We start from the raw sequence: 26545 nt of genomic DNA, 5'->3' as shown, positions 1-26545 counted from the left end.
AGGTCTTAGACTCGTACTATGGCCTACAGGTTAAGGTCTTAACTCTTACTCTGGCCTAATAGCTAAGGTCTTAACTCTTACTCTGGCCTAATAGCTAAGGTTTTAGACTCGTACTATGGCCTAATGGTTAAGGTCTTAACTCTTACTCTGGCCTAATAGCTAAGGTCTTAACTCTTACTCTGGCCTAATAGCTAAGGTCTTAGACTCGTACTCTGGCCTAATGGTTAAGGTTTTAACTCTTACTCTGGCCTAATAGCTAAGGTCTTAATTCTTACTATGTCCTAATAGCTAAGGTCTTAGATTCGTACTCTGGCCTAATGGTGAAGGTCTTAACTCTTACTCTTGCCTAATAGCTAAGGTCTTAACTTTTACTCTGGCCTAAAAGCTAAGGTCTTTGACTCATACTCTGGCCTAATGGTTAAGGTCTTAACTCTTACTCTGGTCTAATAGCTAAGGTCTTGACTCCTACTCTGGCCTAATGGTTAAGGTCTTAACTCTTACTCTGGCCTAATAGCTAAGGTCTTAGAATCATACTCTGGCCTAATGGTTAAGGTCTTAACTCTTACTCTGGCCTAATAGCTAAGGTCTTAACTCTTACTCTGGCCTAATAGCTAAGGTCTTAGACTCGTACTCTGGCCTAATGGTTAAGGTCTTAACTTTTAATCGGGCCTAATAGCTAAGGTCTTAACTCTTACTCTGGCCTAATAGCTAAGGTCTTTGACTCGTACTCTGGCCTAATGGTTAAGGTCTTAACTCTTACTCTGGCCTAATAGCTAAGGTCTTAGACTCGTACTATCGCCTACAGGTTAAGCTCTTAACTCTTACTCTGGCCTAATACCTAAGGTCTTATCTATTACTCTGGCTTAATAGCTAAGGTCTTAGACTCATACTCTGGCCTATTGGTTAAGGTCTTAACTCTTACTCTGGCCTAATAGCTAAGGTCTTAACACTTACTCTGGCCTAATAGCTAAGGTCTTAGACTCGTACTCTGGCCTACTGGTTAAGGTCTTAACTCTTACTCTGGCCTACAGGTTAAGGTCTTAACTCTTACTCTGGCCTACTGGTTAAGGTCTTAACTCTTACTCTGGCCTAATAGCTAAGGTCTTAGACTCGTACTCCGGTCTACTGGTTAAGGTCTTAACTCTTACTCTGGCCTAATAGCTAAGGTCTTAACTCTTACTCTGGCCTAATAGCTAAGGTCTTAGACTTGTACTCTGGCCTAATGGATAAGGTCTTAACTCTTACTCTGGCCTAATAGCTAAGGTCTTAGATTCGTTCTCTGGCCTAATGGTTAAGGTCTTAACTCTTACTCTGGAATATTAGCTAAGGTCTTAGACTCGTACTATTGCCTACAGGTAAAGCTCCTAACTCTTACTCTGGCCTAATAGCTAAGGTCTTAACTATTACTCTGGCCTAATAGCTAAGGTCTTAGACTCATACTCTGGCCTAATGGTTAAGGTCTTAACTCTTACTCTGGCCTAATAGCTAAGGTCTTAAGTCTTACTCTGGCCTAATAGCTAAGGTCTTAGACTCGTACTATGGCCTACAGGTTATTGTCTTAACTCTTACTCTGGCCTAATAGCTAAGGTCTTAGACTCGTACTCTGGCCTACTGGTTAAGGTCTTAACTCTTACTCTGCCCTAATAGCTAAGGTCTTAACTCTTACTCTGGCCTAATAGCTAAGGTCTTAGACTCGTACTATGGCCTACAGTTTAAGGTCTTAACTCTTACTCTGGCCTAATAGCTAAGGTCTTAGATTCGTACTATGGCCTAATGGTTAAGGTCTTAACTCTTACTCTGGCCTAATAGATAAGGTCTTAACTCTTACTCTGGCCTAATAGCTAAGGTCTTAGACTCGTACTCTGGCCTACTGGTTAAGGTCTTAACTCTTACTCTGGCCTACAGGTTAAGGTCTTAACTCTTACTCTGGCCTACTGGTTAAGGTCTTAACTCTTACTCTGGCCTAATAGCTAAGGTCTTAGACTCGTACACCGGCCTACTGGTTAAGGTCTTAACTCTTACTCTGGCCTAATAGCTAAGGTCTTAACTCTTACTCTGGCCTAATAGCTAAGGTCTTAGACTCGTACTCTGGCCTAATGGATAAGGTCTTAACTCTTACTCTGGCCTAATAGCTAAGGTCTTAGACTCGTTCTCTGGCCTAATGGTTAAGGTCTTAACTCTTACTCTGGAATATTAGCTAAGGTCTTAGACTCGTACTATCGCCTACAGGTAAAGCTCTTAACTCTTACTCTGGCCTAATAGCTAAGGTCTTAACTATTACTCTGGCCTAATAGCTAAGGTCTTAGACTCGTACTCTGGCCTAATGGTTAAGGTCTTAACTCTTACTCTGGCCTAATAGCTAAGGTCTTAAGTCTTACTCTGGCCAAATAGCTAAGTTCTTAGACTCGTACTATGGCCTACAGGTTATTGTCTTAACTCTTACTCTGGCCTAATAGCTAAGGTCTTAGACTCGTACTCTGGCCTACTGGTTAAGGTCTTAACTCTTACTCTGCCCTAATAGCTAAGGTCTTAACTCTTACTCTGGCCTAATAGCTAAGGTCTTAGACTCATACTATGGCCTACAGTTTAAGGTCTTAACTCTTACTCTGGCCTAATAGCTAAGGTCTTAGACTCGTACTCTGGCCTACTGGTTAAGGTCTTAACTCTTACTCTGGCCTAATAGCTAAGGTCTTAGATTCGTACTATGGCCTAATGGTTAATGTCTTAACTCTTACTCTGGCCTAATAGATAAGGTCTTAACTCTTACTCTGGCCTAATAGCTAAGGTCTTAGACTCGTACTCTGGCCTAATGGTTAAGGTCTTAACTCTTACTCTGGCCTAATAGCTAAGGTCTTAGACTCGTGCTCTGGCCTAATGGTTACGGTCTTAACTCTTACTCTGGCCTACTGGTTAAGGTCTTAACTCTTACTCTGGCCTAATAACTAAGGTCTTAGACTCGTATTCTGGCCTAATGGTTAAGGTCTGAACTCTTACTCTGGCCTAATAGCTAAGGTCTATGACTCGTAATCTGGCCTACTGGTTAAGGTCCTAACTCTTACTCTGGCCTAATAGCTAAGGTCTTAACTCTTACTCTGGCCTAATAGCTAAGGTCTTAGACTCGTACTATGGCCTAATGGTTAAGGTATTAACTCTTACTCTGGCCTAATAGCTAAGGTCTTAACTCTTACTCTGGCATAATAGCTAAGGTCTTAGACTCGTACTCTGGCCTAATAGCTAAGGTCTTAACTCTTACTCTGGCCTACTGGTTAAGGTCTTAACTCTTACTCTGGCCTAATAGCTAAGGTCTTAGACTCGTAATCTGGCCTAATAGCTAAGGTCTTAGACTCGTACTCTGGCCTAATAGCTAAGGTCTTAGACTTGTACTCTGGCCTACTGGTTAAGGTCTTAACTCTTATTCTGGCCTAATAGCTAAGGTCTTAGACTCGTACTCTGGCCTAATAGCTAAGGTCTTAGACTCATACTCTGGCCTACTGGTTAAGGTCTTAACTCTTACTCTGGCCTAATAGCTAAGGTCTTAGACTCGTACTCTGGCCTAATGGTTAAGGTCTTAACTCCTACTCTGGCCTAATAGCTAAGGTCTTAGACTCGTACTCTGGCCTAATGGTTAAGGTCTTAACTCTTACTCTGGCCTAATAGCTAAGGTCTTAGACTCGTACTCTGGCCTACTGGTTAAGGTCTTAACTCTTACTCTGGCCTAATAGCTAAGGTCTTAGACTCGTACTCTGGCCTACTGGTTAAGGTCTTAACTCTTACTCTGGCCTAATAGCTAAGGTCTTAGACTCGTACTCTGGCCTAATGGTTAAGGTCTTAACTCTTACTCTGGCCTAATAGCTAAGGTCTTAGACTCGTACTCTGGCCTAATGGTTAAGGTCTTAACTCTTACTCTGGCCTAATAGCTAAGGTCTTAGACTCGTACTCTGGCCTACTGGTTAAGGTCTTAACTCTTACTCTGGCCTAATAGCTAAGGTCTTAGACTCGTACTCTGGCCTACTGGTTAAGGTCTTAACTCATACTCTGGCGGCCTAATAGCTAAGGTCTTAACTCTTACTCTGGCCTAATAGCTAAGGTCTTAGACTCGTACTATGGCCTACAGTTTAAGGTCGTAACTCTTACTCTGGCCTAATAGCTAATGTCTTAGACTCGTACTCTGGCCTACTGGTTAAGGTCTTAACTCTTACTCTGGCCTAATAGCTAAGGTCTTAGATTCGTACAATGCCCTAATGGTTAAGATCTTATCTCTTACTCTGACCTAATAGATAAGTTCTTAACTCTTACTCTGGCCTAATAGCTAGGGTCTTAGACTCGTACTATGGCCTAATGGTTAAGGTCTTAACTCTTACTCTGGCCTAATAGCTAAGGTCTTAGACTCGTGCTCTGGCCTAATGGTTAAGGTCTTAACTCTTACTCTGGCCTACTGGTTAAGGTCTTAACTCTTACTCTGGCCTAATAGCTAAGGTCTTAGACTCGTACTCTGGCCTAATGGTTAAGGTCTTAACTCTTACTCTGGCCTAATAGCTAAGGTCTTAACTCTTACTCTGGCCTAATAGCTAAGGTCTTAGACTCGTACTATGGCCTACAGGTTAAGGTCAGAACTCTTACTCTGGCCTAATAGCTAAGGTCTATGACTCGTAATCTGGCCTACTGGTTAAGGTCCTAACTCTTACTCTGGCCTAATAGATAAGGTCTTAACTCTTACTCTGGCCTAATAGCTCAGGTCTTAGACTCGTACTATGGCCTAATGGTTAAGGTCTTAACTCGTACTCTGGCCTAATAGCTAAGGTCTTAACTCTTACTCTGGCATAATAGCTAAGGTCTTAGACTCGTACTCTGGCCTAATAGCTAAGGTCTTAACTCTTACTCTGGCCTACTGGTTAATTTCTTAACTCTTACTCTGGCCTACTGGTTAAGGTCTTAACTCTTACTCTGGCCTAATAGCTAAGGTCTTAGACTCGTACTCTGGCCTACTGGTTAAGGTCTTAACTCTTACTCTGGCCTAATAGCTAAGGTCTTAGACTCGTACTCTGGCCTACTGGTTAAGGTCTTAACTCTTACTCTGGCCTAATAGCTAAGGTCTTAGACTCGTACTCTGGCCTACTGGTTAAGGTCTTAACTCATACTCTGGCGGACTAATAGCTAAGGTCTTAACTCTTACTCTGGCCTAATAGCTAAGGTCTTAGACTCGAACTATGGCCTAATGGTTAAGGTCTTAACTCGTACTCTGGCCTAATAGCTAAGGTCTTAACTCTTACTCTGGCATAATAGCTAAGGTCTTAGACTCGTACTCTGGCCTAATAGCTAAGGTCTTAACTCTTACTCTGGCCTACTGGTTAAGGTCTTAACTCTTACTCTGGCCTAATAGCTAAGGTCTTAGACTCGTAATCCAACCTAATAGCTAAGGTCTTAGACTCGTACTCTGGCCTAATAGCTAAGGTCTTAGACTTGTACTCTGGCCTACTGGTTAAGGTCTTAACACTTATTCTGGCCTAATAGCTAGGGTCTTAGACTTGTACTCTGGCCTAATAGCTAAGGTCTTAGACTCGTACTCTGGCCTACTGGTTAAGGTCTTAACTCTTACTCTGGCCTAATAGCTAAGGTCTTAGACTCGTACTCTGGCCTAATGGATAAGGTCTTAAGTCTTACTCTGGCCTAATAGCTAAGGTCTTAGACTCGTACTATGGCCTACAGGTTATTGTCTTAACTCTTACTCTGGCCTCATAGCTAAGGTCTTAGACTCGTACTCTGGCCTACTGGTTAAGGTCTTAACTCTTACTCTGCCCTAATAGCTAAGGTCTTAACTCTTACTCTGGCCTAATAGCTAAGGTCTTAGACTCATACTATGGCCTACAGTTAAAGTCTTAACTCTTACTCTGGCCTAATAGCTAAGGTCTTAGACTCGTACTCTGGCCTACTGGTTAAGGTCTTAACTCTTACTCTGGCCTAATACCTAAGGTCTTAGATTCGTACTATGGCCTAATGGTTAATGTCTTAACTCTTACTCTGGCCTAATAGATAAGGTCTTAACTCTTACTCTGGCCTAATAGCTAAGGTCTTAGACTCGTACTCTGGCCTAATGGTTAAGGTCTTAACTCTTACTCTGGCCTAATAGCTAAGGTCTTAGACTCGTGCTCTGGCCTAATGGTTACGGTCTTAACTCTTACTCTGGCCTACTGGTTAAGGTCTTAACTCTTACTCTGGCCTAATAACTAAGGTCTTAGACTCGTATTCTGGCCTAATGGTTAAGGTCTGAACTCTTACTCTGGCGTAATAGCTAAGGTCTATGACTCGTAATCTGGCCTACTGGTTAAGGTCCTAACTCTTACTCTGGCCTAATAGCTAAGGTCTTAACTCTTACTCTGGCCTAATAGCTAAGGTCTTAGACTCGTACTATGGCCTAATGGTTAAGGTCTTAACTCTTACTCTGGCCTAATAGCTAAGGTCTTAACTCTTACTCTGGCATAATAGCTAAGGTCTTAGACTCGTACTCTGGCCTACTGGTTAAGGTCTTAACTCTTACTCTGGCCTAATAGCTAAAGTCTTAGACTCGTAATCTGGCCTAATAGCTAAGGTCTTAGACTCATACTCTGGCCTAATAGCTAAGGTCTTAGACTTGTACTCTGGCCTACTGGTTAAGGTCTTAACTCTTATTCTGGCCTAATAGCTAAGGTCTTAGACTCGTACTCTGGCCTAATAGCTAAGGTCTTAGACTCATACTCTGGCCTACTGGTTAAGGTCTTAACTCTTACTCTGGCCTAATAGCTAAGGTCTTAGACTCGTACTCTGGCCTAATGGTTAAGGTCTTAACTCTTACTCTGGCCTAATAGCTAAGGTCTTAGACTCGTACTCTGGCCTACTGGTTAAGGTCTTAACTCTTACTCTGGCCTAATAGCTAAGGTCTTAGACTCGTACTCTGGCCTACTGGTTAAGGTCTTAACTCTTACTCTGGCCTAATAGCTAAGGTCTTAGACTCGTACTCTGGCCTAATGGTTAAGATCTTAACTCTTACTCTGGCCTAATAGCTAAGGTCTTAGACTCGTACTATGGCCTAATGGTTAAGGTCTTAACTCTTACTCTGGCCTAATAGCTAAGGTCTTAGACTCGTACTCTGGCCTACTGGTTAAGGTCTTAACTCTTACTCTGGCCTAATAGCTAAGGTCTTAGACTCGTACTCTGGCCTACTGGTTAAGGTCTTAACTCTTACTCTGGCCTAATAGCTAAGGTCTTAGACTCGTACTATGGCCTACAGTTTAAGGTCTTAACTCTTACTCTGGCCTAATAGCTAAGGTCTTAGATTCGTACTATGGCCTAATGGTTAAGGTCTTAACTCTTACTCTGGCCTAATAGATAAGGTCTTAACTCTTACTCTGGCCTAATAGCTAAGGTCTTAGACTCGTACTCTGGCCTACTGGTTAAGGTCTTAACTCTTACTCTGGCCTACAGGTTAAGGTCTTAACTCTTACTCTGGCCTACTGGTTAAGGTCTTAACTCTTACTCTGGCCTAATAGCTAAGGTCTTAGACTCGTACACCGGCCTACTGGTTAAGGTCTTAACTCTTACTCTGGCCTAATAGCTAAGGTCTTAACTCTTACTCTGGCCTAATAGCTAAGGTCTTAGACTCGTACTCTGGCCTAATGGATAAGGTCTTAACTCTTACTCTGGCCTAATAGCTAAGGTCTTAGACTCGTTCTCTGGCCTAATGGTTAAGGTCTTAACTCTTACTCTGGAATATTAGCTAAGGTCTTAGACTCGTACTATCGCCTACAGGTTAAGGTCTTAACTCTTACTCTGGCCTAATAGCTAAGGTCTTAGACTCTTACTCTGGCCTAATAGCTAAGGTCTTAGACTCGTACTCTGGCCTACTGGTTAAGGTCTTAACTCTTACTCTGGCCTAATAGCTAAGGTCTTAGACTCGTACTCTGGCCTAATGGATAAGGTCTTAAGTCTTACTCTGGCCTAATAGCTAAGGTCTTAAACTCGTACTATGGCCTACAGGTTATTGTCTTAACTCTTACTCTGGCCTAATAGCTAAGGTCTTAGACTCGTACTCTGGCCTACTGGTTAAGGTCTTAACTCTTACTCTGCCCTAATAGCTAAGGTCTTAACTCTTACTCTGGCCTAATAGCTAAGGTCTAAGACTCATACTATGGCCTACAGTTAAAGTCTTAACTCTTACTCTGGCCTAATAGCTAAGGTCTTAGACTCGTACTCTGGCCTACTGGTTAAGGTCTTAACTCTTACTCTGGCCTAATAGCTAAGGTCTTAGATTCGTACTATGGCCTAATGGTTAATGTCTTAACTCTTTCTCTGGCCTAATAAATAAGGTCTTAACTCTTACTCTGGCCTAATAGCTAAGGTCTTAGACTCGTACTCTGGCCTAATGGTTAAGGTCTTAACTCTTACTCTGGCCTAATAGCTAAGGTCTTAGACTCGTGCTCTGGCCTAATGGTTACGGTCTTAACTCTTACTCTGGCCTACTGGTTAAGGTCTTAACTCTTACTCTGGCCTAATAACTAAGGTCTTAGACTCGTATTCTGGCCTAATGGTTAAGGTCTGAACTCTTACTCTGGCCTAATAGCTAAGGTCTTAACTCTTACTCTGGCCTAATAGCTAAGGTCTTAGACTCGTACTCTGGCCTAATGGATAAGGTCTTAACTCTTACTCTGGCCTAATAGCTAAGGTCTTAGACTCGTTCTCTGGCCTAATGGTTAAGGTCTTAACTCTTACTCTGGAATATTAGCTAAGGTCTTAGACTCGTACTATCGCCTACAGGTTAAGGTCTTAACTCTTACTCTGGCCTAATAGCTAAGGTCTTAGACTCGTACTCTGGCCTAATAGCTAAGGTCTTAGACTCGTACTCTGGCCTACTGGTTAAGGTCTTAACTCTTACTCTGGCCTAATAGCTAAGGTCTTAGACTCGTACTCTGGCCTAATGGATAAGGTCTTAAGTCTTACTCTGGCCTAATAGCTAAGGTCTTAAACTCGTACTATGGCCTACAGGTTATTGTCTTAACTCTTACTCTGGCCTAATAGCTAAGGTCTTAGACTCGTACTCTGGCCTACTGGTTAAGGTCTTAACTCTTACTCTGCCCTAATAGCTAAGGTCTTAACTCTTACTCTGGCCTAATAGCTAAGGTCTAAGACTCATACTATGGCCTACAGTTAAAGTCTTAACTCTTACTCTGGCCTAATAGCTAAGGTCTTAGACTCGTACTCTGGCCTACTGGTTAAGGTCTTAACTCTTACTCTGGCCTAATAGCTAAGGTCTTAGATTCGTACTATGGCCTAATGGTTAATGTCTTAACTCTTACTCTGGCCTAATAAATAAGGTCTTAACTCTTACTCTGGCCTAATAGCTAAGGTCTTAGACTCGTACTCTGGCCTAATGGTTAAGGTCTTAACTCTTACTCTGGCCTAATAGCTAAGGTCTTAGACTCGTGCTCTGGCCTAATGGTTACGGTCTTAACTCTTACTCTGGCCTACTGGTTAAGGTCTTAACTCTTACTCTGGCCTAATAACTAAGGTCTTAGACTCGTATTCTGGCCTAATGGTTAAGGTCTGAACTCTTACTCTGGCCTAATAGCTAAGGTCTATGACTCGTAATCTGGCCTACTGGTTAAGGTCCTAACTCTTACTCTGGCCTAATAGCTAAGGTCTTAACTCTTACTCTGGCCTAATAGCTAAGGTCTTAGACTCGTACTATGGCCTAATGGTTAAGGTCTTAACTCTTACATATGGCCTAATAGCTAAGGTCTTAACTCTTACTCTGGCATATTAGCTAAGGTCTTAGACTCGTACTCTGGCCTACTGGTTAAGGTCTTAACTCTTACTCTGGCCTAATAGCTAAAGTCTTAGACTCGTAATCTGGCCTAATAGCTAAGGTCTTAGACTCATACTCTGGCCTAATAGCTAAGGTCTTAGACTTGTACTCTGGCCTACTGGTTAAGGTCTTAACTCTTATTCTGGCCTAATAGCTAAGGTCTTAGACTCGTACTCTGGCCTAATAGCTAAGGTCTTAGACTCATACTCTGGCCTACTGGTTAAGATCTTAACTCTTACTCTGGCCTAATAGCTAAGGTCTTAACTCTTACTCTGGCCTAATAGCTAAGGTGTAAGACTCATACTATGGCCTACAGTTAAAGTCTTAAACTCTTACTCTGGCCTAATAGCTAAGGTCTTAGACTCGTACTCTGGCCTACTGGTTAAGGTCTTAACTCTTACTCTGGCCTAATAGCTAAGGTCTTAGATTCGTACTATGGCCTAATGGTTAATGTCTTAACTCTTACTCTGGCCTAATAGATAAGGTCTTAACTCTTACTCTGTCCTAATAGCTAAGGTCTTAGACTCGTACTCTGGCCTAATGGTTAAGGTCTTAACTCTTACTCTGGCCTAATAGCTAAGGTCTTAGACTCATGCTCTGGCCTAATGGTTACGGTCTTAACTCTTACTCTGGCCTACTGGTTAAGGTCTTAACTCTTACTCTGGCCTAATAACTAAGGTCTTAGACTCATATTCTGGCCTAATGGTTAAGGTCTGAACTCTTACTCTGGCCTAATAGCTAAGGTCTATGACTCGTAATCTGGCCTACTGGTTAAGGTCCTAACTCTTACTCTGGCCTAATAGCTAAGGTCTTAACTCTTACTCTGGCCTAATAGCTAAGGTCTTAGACTCGTACTATGGCCTAATGGTTAAGGTCTTAACTCTTACTCTGGCCTAATAACTAAGGTCTTAACTCTTACTCTGGCATAATAGCTAAGGTCTTAGACTCGTACTCTGGCCTACTGGTTAAGGTCTTAACTCTTACTCTGGCCTAATAGCTAAAGTCTTAGACTCGTAATCTGGCCTAATAGCTAAGGTCTTAGACTCATACTCTGGCCTAATAGCTAAGGTCTTAGACTTGTACTCTGGCCTACTGGTTAAGGTCTTAACTCTTATTCTGGCCTAATAGCTAAGGTCTTAGACTCGTACTCTGGCCTAATAGCTAAGGTCTTAGACTCGTACTCTGGCCTACTGGTTAAGGTCTTAACTCTTACTCTGGCCTAATAGCTAAGGTCTTAGACTCGTACTCTGGCCTACTGGTTAAGGTCTTAACTCTTACTCTGGCCTAATAGCTAAGGTCTTAGACTCGTACTATGGCCTACAGTTTAAGGTCTTAACTCTTACTCTGGCCTAATAGCTAAGGTCTTAGATTCGTACTATGGCCTAATGGTTAAGGTCTTAACTCTTACTCTGGCCTAATAGATAAGGTCTTAACTCTTACTCTGGCCTAATAGCTAAGGTCTTAGACTCGTACTCTGGCCTACTGGTTAAGGTCTTAACTCTTACTCTGGCCTACAGGTTAAGGTCTTAACTCTTACTCTGGCCTACTGGTTAAGGTCTTAACTCTTACTCTGGCCTAATAGCTAAGGTCTTAGACTCGTACACCGGCCTACTGGTTAAGGTCTTAACTCTTACTCTGGCCTAATAGCTAAGGTCTTAACTCTTACTCTGGCCTAATAGCTAAGGTCTTAGACTCGTACTCTGGCCTAATGGATAAGGTCTTAACTCTTACTCTGGCCTAATAGCTAAGGTCTTAGACTCGTTCTCTGGCCTAATGGTTAAGGTCTTAACTCTTACTCTGGAATATTAGCTAAGGTCTTAGGCTCGTACTATCGCCTACAGGTAAAGCTCTTAACTCTTACTCTGGCCTAATAGCTAAGGTCTTAACTATTACTCTGGCCTAATAGCTAAGGTCTTAGACTCGTACTCTTGCCTAATGGTTAAGGTCTTAACTCTTACTCTGGCCTAATAGCTAAGGTCTTAAGTCTTACTCTGGCCAAATAGCTAAGTTCTTAGACTCGTACTATGGCCTACAGGTTATTGTCTTAACTCTTACTCTGGCCTAATAGCTAAGGTCTTAGACTCGTACTCTGGCCTACTGGTTAAGGTCTTAACTCTTACTCTGCCCTAATAGCTAAGGTCTTAACTCTTACTCTGGCCTAATAGCTAAGGTCTTAGACTCATACTATGGCCTACAGTTTAAGGTCTTAACTCTTACTCTGGCCTAATAGCTAAGGTCTTAGACTCGTACTCTGGCCTACTGGTTAAGGTCTTAACTCTTACTCTGGCCTAATAGCTAAGGTCTTAGATTCGTACTATGGCCTAATGGTTAATGTCTTAACTCTTACTCTGGCCTAATAGATAAGGTCTTAACTCTTACTCTGTCCTAATAGCTAAGGTCTTAGACTCGTACTCTGGCCTAATGGTTAAGGTCTTAACTCTTACTCTGGCCTAATAGCTAAGGTCTTAGACTCGTGCTCTGGCCTAATGGTTACGGTCTTAACTCTTACTCTGGCCTACTGGTTAAGGTCTTAACTCTTACTCTGGCCTAATAACTAAGGTCTTAGACTCGTATTCTGGCCTAATGGTTAAGGTCTGAACTCTTACTCTGGCCTAATAGCTAAGGTCTATGACTCGTAATCTGGCCTACTGGTTAAGGTCCTAACTCTTACTCTGGCCTAATAGCTAAGGTCTTAACTCTTACTCTGGCCTAATAGCTAAAGTCTTAGACTCGTACTATGGCCTAATGGTTAAGGTCTTAACTCTTACTCTGGCCTAATAGCTAAGGTCTTAACTCTTACTCTGGCATAATAGCTAAGGTCTTAGACTCGTACTCTGGCCTAATAGCTAAGGTCTTAACTCTTACTCTGGCCTACTGGTTAAGGTCTTAACTCTTACTCTGGCCTAATAGCTAAGGTCTTAGACTCGTAATCTGGCCTAATAGCTAAGGTCTTAGACTCGTGCTCTGGCCTAATAGCTAAGGTCTTAGACTTGTACTCTGGCCTACTGGTTAAGGTCTTAACTCTTATTCTGGCCTAATAGCTAAGGTCTTAGACTCGTACTCTGGCCTAATAGCTAAGGTCTTAGACTCATACTCTGGCCTACTGGTTAAGGTCTTAACTCTTACTCTGGCCTAATAGCTAAGGTCTTAGACTCGTACTCTGGCCTACTGGTTAAGGTCTTAACTCTTACTCTGGCCTAATAGCTAAGGTCTTAGACTCGTACTCTGGCCTACTGGTTAAGGTCTTAACTCTTACTCTGGCCTAATAGCTAAGGTCTTAGACTCGTACTCTGGCCTAATGGTTAAGGTCTTAACTCTTACTCTGGCCTAATAGCTAAGGTCTTAGACTCGTACTCTGGCCTAATGGTTAAGGTCTTAACTCTTACTCTGGCCTAATAGCTAAGGTCTTAGACTCGTACTCTGGCCTACTGGTTAAGGTCTTAACTCTTACTCTGGCCTAATAGCTAAGGTCTTAGACTCGTACTCTGGCCTACTGGTTAAGGTCTTAACTCATACTCTGGCGGCCTAATAGCTAAGGTCTTAACTCTTACTCTGGCCTAATAGCTAAGGTCTTAGACTCGTACTATGGCCTACAGTTTAAGGTCCTAACTCTTACTCTGGCCTAATAGCTAAGGTCTTAGACTCGTACTCTGGCCTACTGGTTAAGGTCTTAACTCTTACTCTGGCCTAATAGCTAAGGTCTTAGATTCGTACAATGCCCTAATGGTTAAGATCTTATCTCTTACTCTGACCTAATAGATAAGTTCTTAACTCTTACTCTGGCCTAATAGCTAGGGTCTTAGACTCGTACTATGGCCTAATGGTTAAGGTCTTAACTCTTACTCTGGCCTAATAGCTAAGGTCTTAGACTCGTGCTCTGGCCTAATGGTTAAGGTCTTAACTCTTACTCTGGCCTACTGGTTAAGGTCTTAACTCTTACTCTGGCCTAATAGCTAAGGTCTTAGACTCGTACTCTGGCCTAATGGTTAAGGTCTTAACTCTTACTCTGGCCTAATAGCTAAGGTCTTAACTCTTACTCTGGCCTAATAGCTAAGGTCTTAGACTCGTACTATGGCCTACAGGTTAAGGTCAGAACTCTTACTCTGGCCTAATAGCTAAGGTCTATGACTCGTAATCTGGCCTACTGGTTAAGGTCCTAACTCTTACTCTGGCCTAATAGATAAGGTCTTAACTCTTACTCTGGCCTAATAGCTCAGGTCTTAGACTCGTACTATGGCCTAATGGTTAAGGTCTTAACTCGTACTCTGGCCTAATAGCTAAGGTCTTAACTCTTACTCTGGCATAATAGCTAAGGTCTTAGACTCGTACTCTGGCCTAATAGCTAAGGTCTTAACTCTTACTCTGGCCTACTGGTTAAGGTCTTAACTCTTACTCTGGCCTAATAGCTAAGGTCTTAGACTCGTAATCCAACCTAATAGCTAAGGTCTTAGACTCGTACTCTGGCCTAATAGCTATGGTCTTAGACTTGTACTCTGGCCTACTGGTTAAGGTCTTAACACTTATTCTGGCCTAATAGCTAGGGTCTTAGACTTGTACTCTGGCCTAATAGCTAAGGTCTTAGACTCGTACTCTGGCCTACTGGTTAAGGTCTTAACTCTTACTCTGGCCTAATAGCTAAGGTCTTAGACTCGTACTCTGGCCTAATGGATAAGGTCTTAAGTCTTACTCTGGCCTAATAGCTAAGGTCTTAGACTCGTACTATGGCCTACAGGTTATTGTCTTAACTCTTACTCTGGCCTAATAGCTAAGGTCTTAGACTCGTACTCTGGCCTACTGGTTAAGGTCTTAACTCTTACTCTGCCCTGATAGCTAAGGTCTTAACTCTTACTCTGGCCTAATAGCTAAGGTCTTAGACTCATACTATGGCCTACAGTTTAAGGTCTTAACTCTTACTCTGGCCTAATAGCTAAGGTCTTAGACTCGTACTCTGGCCTACTGGTTAAGGTCTTAACTCTTACTCTGGCCTAATAGCTAAGGTCTTAGATTCGTACTATGGCCTAATGGTTAATGTCTTAACTCTTACTCTGGCCTAATAGATAAGGTCTTAACTCTTACTCTGGCCTAATAGCTAAGGTCTTAGACTCGTACTCTGGCCTAATGGTTAAGGTCTTAATTCTTACTCTGGCCTAATAGCTAAGGTCTTAGACTCGTGCTCTGGCCTAATGGTTACGGTCTTAACTCTTACTCTGGCCTACTGGTTAAGGTCTTAACTCTTACTCTGGCCTAATAACTAAGGTCTTAGACTCGTATTCTGGCCTAATGGTTAAGGTCTGAACTCTTACTCTGGCCTAATAGCTAAGGTCTATGACTCGTAATCTGGCCTACTGGTTAAGGTCCTAACTCTTACTCTGGCCTAATAGCTAAGGTCTTAACTCTTACTCTGGCCTAATAGCTAAGGTCTTAGACTCGTACTATGGCCTAATGGTTAAGGTCTTAACTCTTACTCTGGCCTAATAGCTAAGGTCTTAACTCTTACTCTGGCATAATAGCTAAGGTCTTAGACTCGTACTCTGGCCTAATAGCTAAGGTCTTAACTCTTACTCTGGCCTACTGGTTAAGGTCTTATCTCTTACTCTGGCCTAATAGCTAAAGTCTTAGACTCGTAATCTGGCCTAATAGCTAAGGTCTTAGACTCGTACTCTGGCCCAATAGCTAAGGTCTTAGACTTGTACTCTGGCCTACTGGTTAAGGTCTTAACTCTTATTCTGGCCTAATAGCTAAGGTCTTAGACTCTTACTCTGGCCTAATAGCTAAGGTCTTAGACTCGTACTCTGGCCTACTGGTTAAGGTCTTAACTCTTACTCTGCCCTAATAGCTAAGGTCTTAACTCTTACTCTGGCCTAATAGCTAAGGTCTTAGACTCATACTATGGCCTACAGTTTAAGGTCTTAACTCTTACTCTGGCCTAATAGCTAAGGTCTTAGACTCGTACTCTGGCCTACTGGTTAAGGTCTTAACTCTTACTCTGGCCTAATAGCTAAGGTCTTAGATTCGTACTATGGCCTAATGGTTAATGTCTTAACTCTTACTCTGGCCTAATAGATAAGGTCTTAACTCTTACTCTGGCCTAATAGCTAAGGTCTTAGACTCGTACTCTGGCCTAATGGTTAAGGTCTTAACTCTTACTCTGGCCTAATAGCTAAGGTCTTAGACTCGTGCTCTGGCCTAATGGTTACGGTCTTAACTCTTACTCTGGCCTACTGGTTAAGGTCTTAACTCTTACTCTGGCCTAATAACTAAGGTCTTAGACTCGTATTCTGGCCTAATGGTTAAGGTCTGAACTCTTACTCTGGCCTAATAGCTAAGGTCTATGACTCGTAATCTGGCCTACTGGTTAAGGTCCTAACTCTTACTCTGGCCTAATAGCTAAGGTCTTAACTCTTACTCTGGCCTAATAGCTAAGGTCTTATTCTCGTACTATGGCCTAATGGTTAAGGTCTTAACTCTTACTCTGGCCTAATAGCTAAGGTCTTAACTCTTACTCTGGCATAATAGCTAAGGTCTTAGACTCGTACTCTGGCCTAATAGCTAAGGTCTTAACTCTTACTCTGGCCTACTGGTTAAGGTCTTAACTCTTACTCTGGCCTAATAGCTAAAGTCTTAGACTCGTAATCTGGCCTAATAGCTAAGGTCTTAGACTCATACTATGGCCTACAGTTTAAGGTCTTAACTCTTACTCTGGCCAAATAGCTAAGGTCTTAGATTCGTACTATGGCCTAATGGTTAATGTCTTAACTCTTACTCTGGCCTAATAGATAAGGTCTTAACTCTTACTCTGGCCTAATAGCTAAGGTCTTAGACTCATAATCTGGCCTACTGGTTAAGGTCTTAACTCTTACTCTGGCCTAATAGCTAAGGTCTTAACTCTTACTCTGGCCTACTGGTTAAGGTCTTAACTCTTACTCTGGCCTAATAGCTAAGGTCTTAGACTCGTAATCCAACCTAATAGCTAAGGTCTTAGACTCGTACTCTGGCCTAATAGCTAAGGTCTTAGACTTGTACTCTGGCCTACTGGTTAAGGTCTTAACACTTATTCTGGCCTAATAGCTAGGGTCTTAGACTTGTACTCTGGCCTAATAGCTAAGGTCTTAGACTCGTACTCTGGCCTACTGGTTAAGGTCTTAACTCTTACTCTGGCCTAATAGCTAAGGTCTTAGACTCGTACTCTGGCCTAATGGATAAGGTCTTAAGTCTTACTCTGGCCTAATAGCTAAGGTCTTAGACTCGTACTATGGCCTACAGGTTATTGTCTTAACTCTTACTCTGGCCTCATAGCTAAGGTCTTAGACTCGTACTCTGGCCTACTGGTTAAGGTCTTAACTCTTACTCTGCCCTAATAGCTAAGGTCTTAACTCTTACTCTGGCCTAATAGCTAAGGTCTTAGACTCATACTATGGCCTACAGTTAAAGTCTTAACTCTTACTCTGGCCTAATAGCTAAGGTCTTAGACTCGTACTCTGGCCTACTGGTTAAGGTCTTAACTCTTACTCTGGCCTAATACCTAAGGTCTTAGATTCGTACTATGGCCTAATGGTTAATGTCTTAACTCTTACTCTGGCCTAATAGATAAGGTCTTAACTCTTACTCTGGCCTAATAGCTAAGGTCTTAGACTCGTACTCTGGCCTAATGGTTAAGGTCTTAACTCTTACTCTGGCCTAATAGCTAAGGTCTTAGACTCGTGCTCTGGCCTAATGGTTACGGTCTTAACTCTTACTCTGGCCTACTGGTTAAGGTCTTAACTCTTACTCTGGCCTAATAACTAAGGTCTTAGACTCGTATTCTGGCCTAATGGTTAAGGTCTGAACTCTTACTCTGGCCTAATAGCTAAGGTCTATGACTCGTAATCTGGCCTACTGGTTAAGGTCCTAACTCTTACTCTGGCCTAATAGCTAAGGTCTTAACTCTTACTCTGGCCTAATAGCTAAGGTCTTAGACTCGTACTATGGCCTAATGGTTAAGGTCTTAACTCTTACTCTGGCCTAATAGCTAAGGTCTTAACTCTTACTCTGGCATAATAGCTAAGGTCTTAGACTCGTACTCTGGCCTACTGGTTAAGGTCTTAACTCTTACTCTGGCCTAATAGCTAAAGTCTTAGACTCGTAATCTGGCCTAATAGCTAAGGTCTTAGACTCATACTCTGGCCTAATAGCTAAGGTCTTAGACTTGTACTCTGGCCTACTGGTTAAGGTCTTAACTCTTATTCTGGCCTAATAGCTAAGGTCTTAGACTCGTACTCTGGCCTAATAGCTAAGGTCTTAGACTCATACTCTGGCCTACTGGTTAAGGTCTTAACTCTTACTCTGGCCTAATAGCTAAGGTCTTAGACTCGTACTCTGGCCTAATGGTTAAGGTCTTAACTCTTACTCTGGCCTAATAGCTAAGGTCTTAGACTCGTACTCTGGCCTACTGGTTAAGGTCTTAACTCTTACTCTGGCCTAATAGCTAAGGTCTTAGACTCGTACTCTGGCCTACTGGTTAAGGTCTTAACTCTTACTCTGGCCTAATAGCTAAGGTCTTAGACTCGTACTCTGGCCTAATGGTTAAGATCTTAACTCTTACTCTGGCCTAATAGCTAAGGTCTTAGACTCGTACTATGGCCTAATGGTTAAGGTCTTAACTCTTACTCTGGCCTAATAGCTAAGGTCTTAGACTCGTACTCTGGCCTACTGGTTAAGGTCTTAACTCTTACTCTGGCCTAATAGCTAAGGTCTTAGACTCGTACTCTGGCCTACTGGTTAAGGTCTTAACTCTTACTCTGGCCTAATAGCTAAGGTCTTAGACTCGTACTATGGCCTACAGTTTAAGGTCTTAACTCTTACTCTGGCCTAATAGCTAAGGTCTTAGATTCGTACTATGGCCTAATGGTTAAGGTCTTAACTCTTACTCTGGCCTAATAGATAAGGTCTTAACTCTTACTCTGGCCTAATAGCTAAGGTCTTAGACTCGTACTCTGGCCTACTGGTTAAGGTCTTAACTCTTACTCTGGCCTACAGGTTAAGGTCTTAACTCTTACTCTGGCCTACTGGTTAAGGTCTTAACTCTTACTCTGGCCTAATAGCTAAGGTCTTAGACTCGTACACCGGCCTACTGGTTAAGGTCTTAACTCTTACTCTGGCCTAATAGCTAAGGTCTTAACTCTTACTCTGGCCTAATAGCTAAGGTCTTAGACTCGTACTCTGGCCTAATGGATAAGGTCTTAACTCTTACTCTGGCCTAATAGCTAAGGTCTTAGACTCGTTCTCTGGCCTAATGGTTAAGGTCTTAACTCTTACTCTGGAATATTAGCTAAGGTCTTAGACTCGTACTATCGCCTACAGGTTAAGGTCTTAACTCTTACTCTGGCCTAATAGCTAAGGTCTTAGACTCGTACTCTGGCCTAATAGCTAAGGTCTTAGACTCGTACTCTGGCCTACTGGTTAAGGTCTTAACTCTTACTCTGGCCTAATAGCTAAGGTCTTAGACTCGTACTCTGGCCTAATGGATAAGGTCTTAAGTCTTACTCTGGCCTAATAGCTAAGGTCTTAAACTCGTACTATGGCCTACAGGTTATTGTCTTAACTCTTACTCTGGCCTAATAGCTAAGGTCTTAGACTCGTACTCTGGCCTACTGGTTAAGGTCTTAACTCTTACTCTGCCCTAATAGCTAAGGTCTTAACTCTTACTCTGGCCTAATAGCTAAGGTCTAAGACTCATACTATGGCCTACAGTTAAAGTCTTAACTCTTACTCTGGCCTAATAGCTAAGGTCTTAGACTCGTACTCTGGCCTACTGGTTAAGGTCTTAACTCTTACTCTGGCCTAATAGCTAAGGTCTTAGATTCGTACTATGGCCTAATGGTTAATGTCTTAACTCTTTCTCTGGCCTAATAAATAAGGTCTTAACTCTTACTCTGGCCTAATAGCTAAGGTCTTAGACTCGTACTCTGGCCTAATGGTTAAGGTCTTAACTCTTACTCTGGCCTAATAGCTAAGGTCTTAGACTCGTGCTCTGGCCTAATGGTTACGGTCTTAACTCTTACTCTGGCCTACTGGTTAAGGTCTTAACTCTTACTCTGGCCTAATAACTAAGGTCTTAGACTCGTATTCTGGCCTAATGGTTAAGGTCTGAACTCTTACTCTGGCCTAATAGCTAAGGTCTTAACTCTTACTCTGGCCTAATAGCTAAGGTCTTAGACTCGTACTCTGGCCTAATGGATAAGGTCTTAACTCTTACTCTGGCCTAATAGCTAAGGTCTTAGACTCGTTCTCTGGCCTAATGGTTAAGGTCTTAACTCTTACTCTGGAATATTAGCTAAGGTCTTAGACTCGTACTATCGCCTACAGGTTAAGGTCTTAACTCTTACTCTGGCCTAATAGCTAAGGTCTTAGACTCGTACTCTGGCCTAATAGCTAAGGTCTTAGACTCGTACTCTGGCCTACTGGTTAAGGTCTTAACTCGTCACTCTGGCCTAATAGCTAAGGTCTTAGACTCGTACTCTGGCCTAATGGATAAGGTCTTAAGTCTTACTCTGGCCTAATAGCTAAGGTCTTAAACTCGTACTATGGCCTACAGGTTATTGTCTTAACTCTTACTCTGGCCTAATAGCTAAGGTCTTAGACTCGTACTCTGGCCTACTGGTTAAGGTCTTAACTCTTACTCTGCCCTAATAGCTAAGGTCTTAACTCTTACTCTGGCCTAATAGCTAAGGTCTAAGACTCATACTATGGCCTACAGTTAAAGTCTTAACTCTTACTCTGGCCTAATAGCTAAGGTCTTAGACTCGTACTCTGGCCTACTGGTTAAGGTCTTAACTCTTACTCTGACCTAATAGCTAAGGTCTTAGATTCGTACTATGGCCTAATGGTTAATGTCTTAACTCTTACTCTGGCCTAATAAATAAGGTCTTAACTCTTACTCTGGCCTAATAGCTAAGGTCTTAGACTCGTACTCTGGCCTAATGGTTAAGGTCTTAACTCTTACTCTGGCCTAATAGCTAAGGTCTTAGACTCGTGCTCTGGCCTAATGGTTACGGTCTTAACTCTTACTCTGGCCTACTGGTTAAGGTCTTAACTCTTACTCTGGCCTAATAACTAAGGTCTTAGACTCGTATTCTGGCCTAATGGTTAAGGTCTGAACTCTTACTCTGGCCTAATAGCTAAGGTCTATGACTCGTAATCTGGCCTACTGGTTAAGGTCCTAACTCTTACTCTGGCCTAATAGCTAAGGTCTTAACTCTTACTCTGGCCTAATAGCTAAGGTCTTAGACTCGTACTATGGCCTAATGGTTAAGGTCTTAACTCTTACATATGGCCTAATAGCTAAGGTCTTAACTCTTACTCTGGCATATTAGCTAAGGTCTTAGACTCGTACTCTGGCCTACTGGTTAAGGTCTTAACTCTTACTCTGGCCTAATAGCTAAAGTCTTAGACTCGTAATCTGGCCTAATAGCTAAGGTCTTAGACTCATACTCTGGCCTAATAGCTAAGGTCTTAGACTTGTACTCTGGCCTACTGGTTAAGGTCTTAACTCTTATTCTGGCCTAATAGCTAAGGTCTTAGACTCGTACTCTGGCCTAATAGCTAAGGTCTTAGACTCATACTCTGGCCTACTGGTTAAGGTCTTAACTCTTACTCTGGCCTAATAGCTAAGGTCTTAACTCTTACTCTGGCCTAATAGCTAAGGTGTAAGACTCATACTATGGCCTACAGTTAAAGTCTTAAACTCTTACTCTGGCCTAATAGCTAAGGTCTTAGACTCGTACTCTGGCCTACTGGTTAAGGTCTTAACTCTTACTCTGGCCTAATAGCTAAGGTCTTAGATTCGTACTATGGCCTAATGGTTAATGTCTTAACTCTTACTCTGGCCTAATAGATAAGGTCTTAACTCTTACTCTGTCCTAATAGCTAAGGTCTTAGACTCGTACTCTGGCCTAATGGTTAAGGTCTTAACTCTTACTCTGGCCTAATAGCTAAGGTCTTAGACTCATGCTCTGGCCTAATGGTTACGGTCTTAACTCTTACTCTGGCCTACTGGTTAAGGTCTTAACTCTTACTCTGGCCTAATAACTAAGGTCTTAGACTCGTATTCTGGCCTAATGGTTAAGGTCTGAACTCTTACTCTGGCCTAATAGCTAAGGTCTATGACTCGTAATCTGGCCTACTGGTTAAGGTCCTAACTCTTACTCTGGCCTAATAGCTAAGGTCTTAACTCTTACTCTGGCCTAATAGCTAAGGTCTTAGACTCGTACTATGGCCTAATGGTTAAGGTCTTAACTCTTACTCTGGCCTAATAGCTAAGGTCTTAACTCTTACTCTGGCATAATAGCTAAGGTCTTAGACTCGTACTCTGGCCTACTGGTTAAGGTCTTAACTCTTACTCTGGCCTAATAGCTAAAGTCTTAGACTCGTAATCTGGCCTAATAGCTAAGGTCTTAGACTCATACTCTGGCCTAATAGCTAAGGTCTTAGACTTGTACTCTGGCCTACTGGTTAAGGTCTTAACTCTTATTCTGGCCTAATAGCTAATGTCTTAGACTCGTACTCTGGCCTAATAGCTAAGGTCTTAGACTCATACTCTGGCCTACTGGTTAAGGTCTTAACTCTTACTCTGGCCTAATAGCTAAGGTCTTAGACTCGTACTCTGGCCTAATGGTTAAGGTCTTAACTCTTACTCTGGCCTAATAGCTAAGGTCTTAGACTCGTACTCTGGCCTACTGGTTAAGGTCTTAACTCTTACTCTGGCCTAATAGCTAAGGTCTTAGACTCGTACTCTGGCCTACTGGTTAAGGTCTTAACTCTTACTCTGGCCTAATAGCTAAGGTCTTAGACTCGTACTCTGGCCTAATGGTTAAGATCTTAACTCTTACTCTGGCCTAATAGCTAAGGTCTTAGACTCGTACTATGGCCTAATGGTTAAGGTCTTAACTCTTACTCTGGCCTAATAGCTAAGGTCTTAGACTCGTACTCTGGCCTACTGGTTAAGGTCTTAACTCTTACTCTGGCCTAATAGCTAAGGTCTTAGACTCGTACTCTGGCCTACTGGTTAAGGTCTTAACTCTTACTCTGGCCTAATAGCTAAGGTCTTAGACTCGTACTATGGCCTACAGTTTAAGGTCTTAACTCTTACTCTGGCCTAATAGCTAAGGTCTTAGATTCGTACTATGGCCTAATGGTTAAGGTCTTAACTCTTACTCTGGCCTAATAGATAAGGTCTTAACTCTTACTCTGGCCTAATAGCTAAGGTCTTAGACTCGTACTCTGGCCTACTGGTTAAGGTCTTAACTCTTACTCTGGCCTACAGGTTAAGGTCTTAACTCTTACTCTGGCCTACTGGTTAAGGTCTTAACTCTTACTCTGGCCTAATAGCTAAGGTCTTAGACTCGTACACCGGCCTACTGGTTAAGGTCTTAACTCTTACTCTGGCCTAATAGCTAAGGTCTTAACTCTTACTCTGGCCTAATAGCTAAGGTCTTAGACTCGTACTCTGGCCTAATGGATAAGGTCTTAACTCTTACTCTGGCCTAATAGCTAAGGTCTTAGACTCGTTCTCTGGCCTAATGGTTAAGGTCTTAACTCTTACTCTGGAATATTAGCTAAGGTCTTAGGCTCGTACTATCGCCTACAGGTAAAGCTCTTAACTCTTACTCTGGCCTAATAGCTAAGGTCTTAACTATTACTCTGGCCTAATAGCTAAGGTCTTAGACTCGTACTCTTGCCTAATGGTTAAGGTCTTAACTCTTACTCTGGCCTAATAGCTAAGGTCTTAAGTCTTACTCTGGCCAAATAGCTAAGTTCTTAGACTCGTACTATGGCCTACAGGTTATTGTCTTAACTCTTACTCTGGCCTAATAGCTAAGGTCTTAGACTCGTACTCTGGCCTACTGGTTAAGGTCTTAACTCTTACTCTGCCCTAATAGCTAAGGTCTTAACTCTTACTCTGGCCTAATAGCTAAGGTCTTAGACTCATACTATGGCCTACAGTTTAAGGTCTTAACTCTTACTCTGGCCTAATAGCTAAGGTCTTAGACTCGTACTCTGGCCTACTGGTTAAGGTCTTAACTCTTACTCTGGCCTAATAGCTAAGGTCTTAGATTCGTACTATGGCCTAATGGTTAATGTCTTAACTCTTACTCTGGCCTAATAGATAAGGTCTTAACTCTTACTCTGTCCTAATAGCTAAGGTCTTAGACTCGTACTCTGGCCTAATGGTTAAGGTCTTAACTCTTACTCTGGCCTAATAGCTAAGGTCTTAGACTCGTGCTCTGGCCTAATGGTTACGGTCTTAACTCTTACTCTGGCCTACTGGTTAAGGTCTTAACTCTTACTCTGGCCTAATAACTAAGGTCTTAGACTCGTATTCTGGCCTAATGGTTAAGGTCTGAACTCTTACTCTGGCCTAATAGCTAAGGTCTATGACTCGTAATCTGGCCTACTGGTTAAGGTCCTAACTCTTACTCTGGCCTAATAGCTAAGGTCTTAACTCTTACTCTGGCCTAATAGCTAAAGTCTTAGACTCGTACTATGGCCTAATGGTTAAGGTCTTAACTCTTACTCTGGCCTAATAGCTAAGGTCTTAACTCTTACTCTGGCATAATAGCTAAGGTCTTAGACTCGTACTCTGGCCTAATAGCTAAGGTCTTAACTCTTACTCTGGCCTACTGGTTAAGGTCTTAACTCTTACTCTGGCCTAATAGCTAAGGTCTTAGACTCGTAATCTGGCCTAATAGCTAAGGTCTTAGACTCGTACTCTGGCCTAATAGCTAAGGTCTTAGACTTGTACTCTGGCCTACTGGTTAAGGTCTTAACTCTTATTCTGGCCTAATAGCTAAGGTCTTAGACTCGTACTCTGGCCTAATAGCTAAGGTCTTAGACTCATACTCTGGCCTACTGGTTAAGGTCTTAACTCTTACTCTGGCCTAATAGCTAAGGTCTTAGACTCGTACTCTGGCCTACTGGTTAAGGTCTTAACTCTTACTCTGGCCTAATAGCTAAGGTCTTAGACTCGTACTCTGGCCTACTGGTTAAGGTCTTAACTCTTACTCTGGCCTAATAGCTAAGGTCTTAGACTCGTACTCTGGCCTAATGGTTAAGGTCTTAACTCTTACTCTGGCCTAATAGCTAAGGTCTTAGACTCGTACTCTGGCCTAATGGTTAAGGTCTTAACTCTTACTCTGGCCTAATAGCTAAGGTCTTAGACTCGTACTCTGGCCTACTGGTTAAGGTCTTAACTCTTACTCTGGCCTAATAGCTAAGGTCTTAGACTCGTACTCTGGCCTACTGGTTAAGGTCTTAACTCATACTCTGGCGGCCTAATAGCTAAGGTCTTAACTCTTACTCTGGCCTAATAGCTAAGGTCTTAGACTCGTACTATGGCCTACAGTTTAAGGTCCTAACTCTTACTCTGGCCTAATAGCTAAGGTCTTAGACTCGTACTCTGGCCTACTGGTTAAGGTCTTAACTCTTACTCTGGCCTAATAGCTAAGGTCTTAGATTCGTACAATGCCCTAATGGTTAAGATCTTATCTCTTACTCTGACCTAATAGATAAGTTCTTAACTCTTACTCTGGCCTAATAGCTAGGGTCTTAGACTCGTACTATGGCCTAATGGTTAAGGTCTTAACTCTTACTCTGGCCTAATAGCTAAGGTCTTAGACTCGTGCTCTGGCCTAATGGTTAAGGTCTTAACTCTTACTCTGGCCTACTGGTTAAGGTCTTAACTCTTACTCTGGCCTAATAGCTAAGGTCTTAGACTCGTACTCTGGCCTAATGGTTAAGGTCTTAACTCTTACTCTGGCCTAATAGCTAAGGTCTTAACTCTTACTCTGGCCTAATAGCTAAGGTCTTAGACTCGTACTATGGCCTACAGGTTAAGGTCAGAACTCTTACTCTGGCCTAATAGCTAAGGTCTATGACTCGTAATCTGGCCTACTGGTTAAGGTCCTAACTCTTACTCTGGCCTAATAGATAAGGTCTTAACTCTTACTCTGGCCTAATAGCTCAGGTCTTAGACTCGTACTATGGCCTAATGGTTAAGGTCTTAACTCGTACTCTGGCCTAATAGCTAAGGTCTTAACTCTTACTCTGGCATAATAGCTAAGGTCTTAGACTCGTACTCTGGCCTAATAGCTAAGGTCTTAACTCTTACTCTGGCCTACTGGTTAAGGTCTTAACTCTTACTCTGGCCTAATAGCTAAGGTCTTAGACTCGTAATCCAACCTAATAGCTAAGGTCTTAGACTCGTACTCTGGCCTAATAGCTATGGTCTTAGACTTGTACTCTGGCCTACTGGTTAAGGTCTTAACACTTATTCTGGCCTAATAGCTAGGGTCTTAGACTTGTACTCTGGCCTAATAGCTAAGGTCTTAGACTCGTACTCTGGCCTACTGGTTAAGGTCTTAACTCTTACTCTGGCCTAATAGCTAAGGTCTTAGACTCGTACTCTGGCCTAATGGATAAGGTCTTAAGTCTTACTCTGGCCTAATAGCTAAGGTCTTAGACTCGTACTATGGCCTACAGGTTATTGTCTTAACTCTTACTCTGGCCTAATAGCTAAGGTCTTAGACTCGTACTCTGGCCTACTGGTTAAGGTCTTAACTCTTACTCTGCCCTAATAGCTAAGGTCTTAACTCTTACTCTGGCCTAATAGCTAAGGTCTTAGACTCATACTATGGCCTACAGTTTAAGGTCTTAACTCTTACTCTGGCCTAATAG

Source organism: Triturus cristatus, chromosome 12, assembly GCF_964204655.1.
Source record: "Triturus cristatus chromosome 12, aTriCri1.1, whole genome shotgun sequence".
NCBI classification, from domain to species: Eukaryota; Metazoa; Chordata; class Amphibia; order Caudata; family Salamandridae; genus Triturus; species Triturus cristatus.
Note: the sequence above shows the minus strand (reverse complement) of the source record.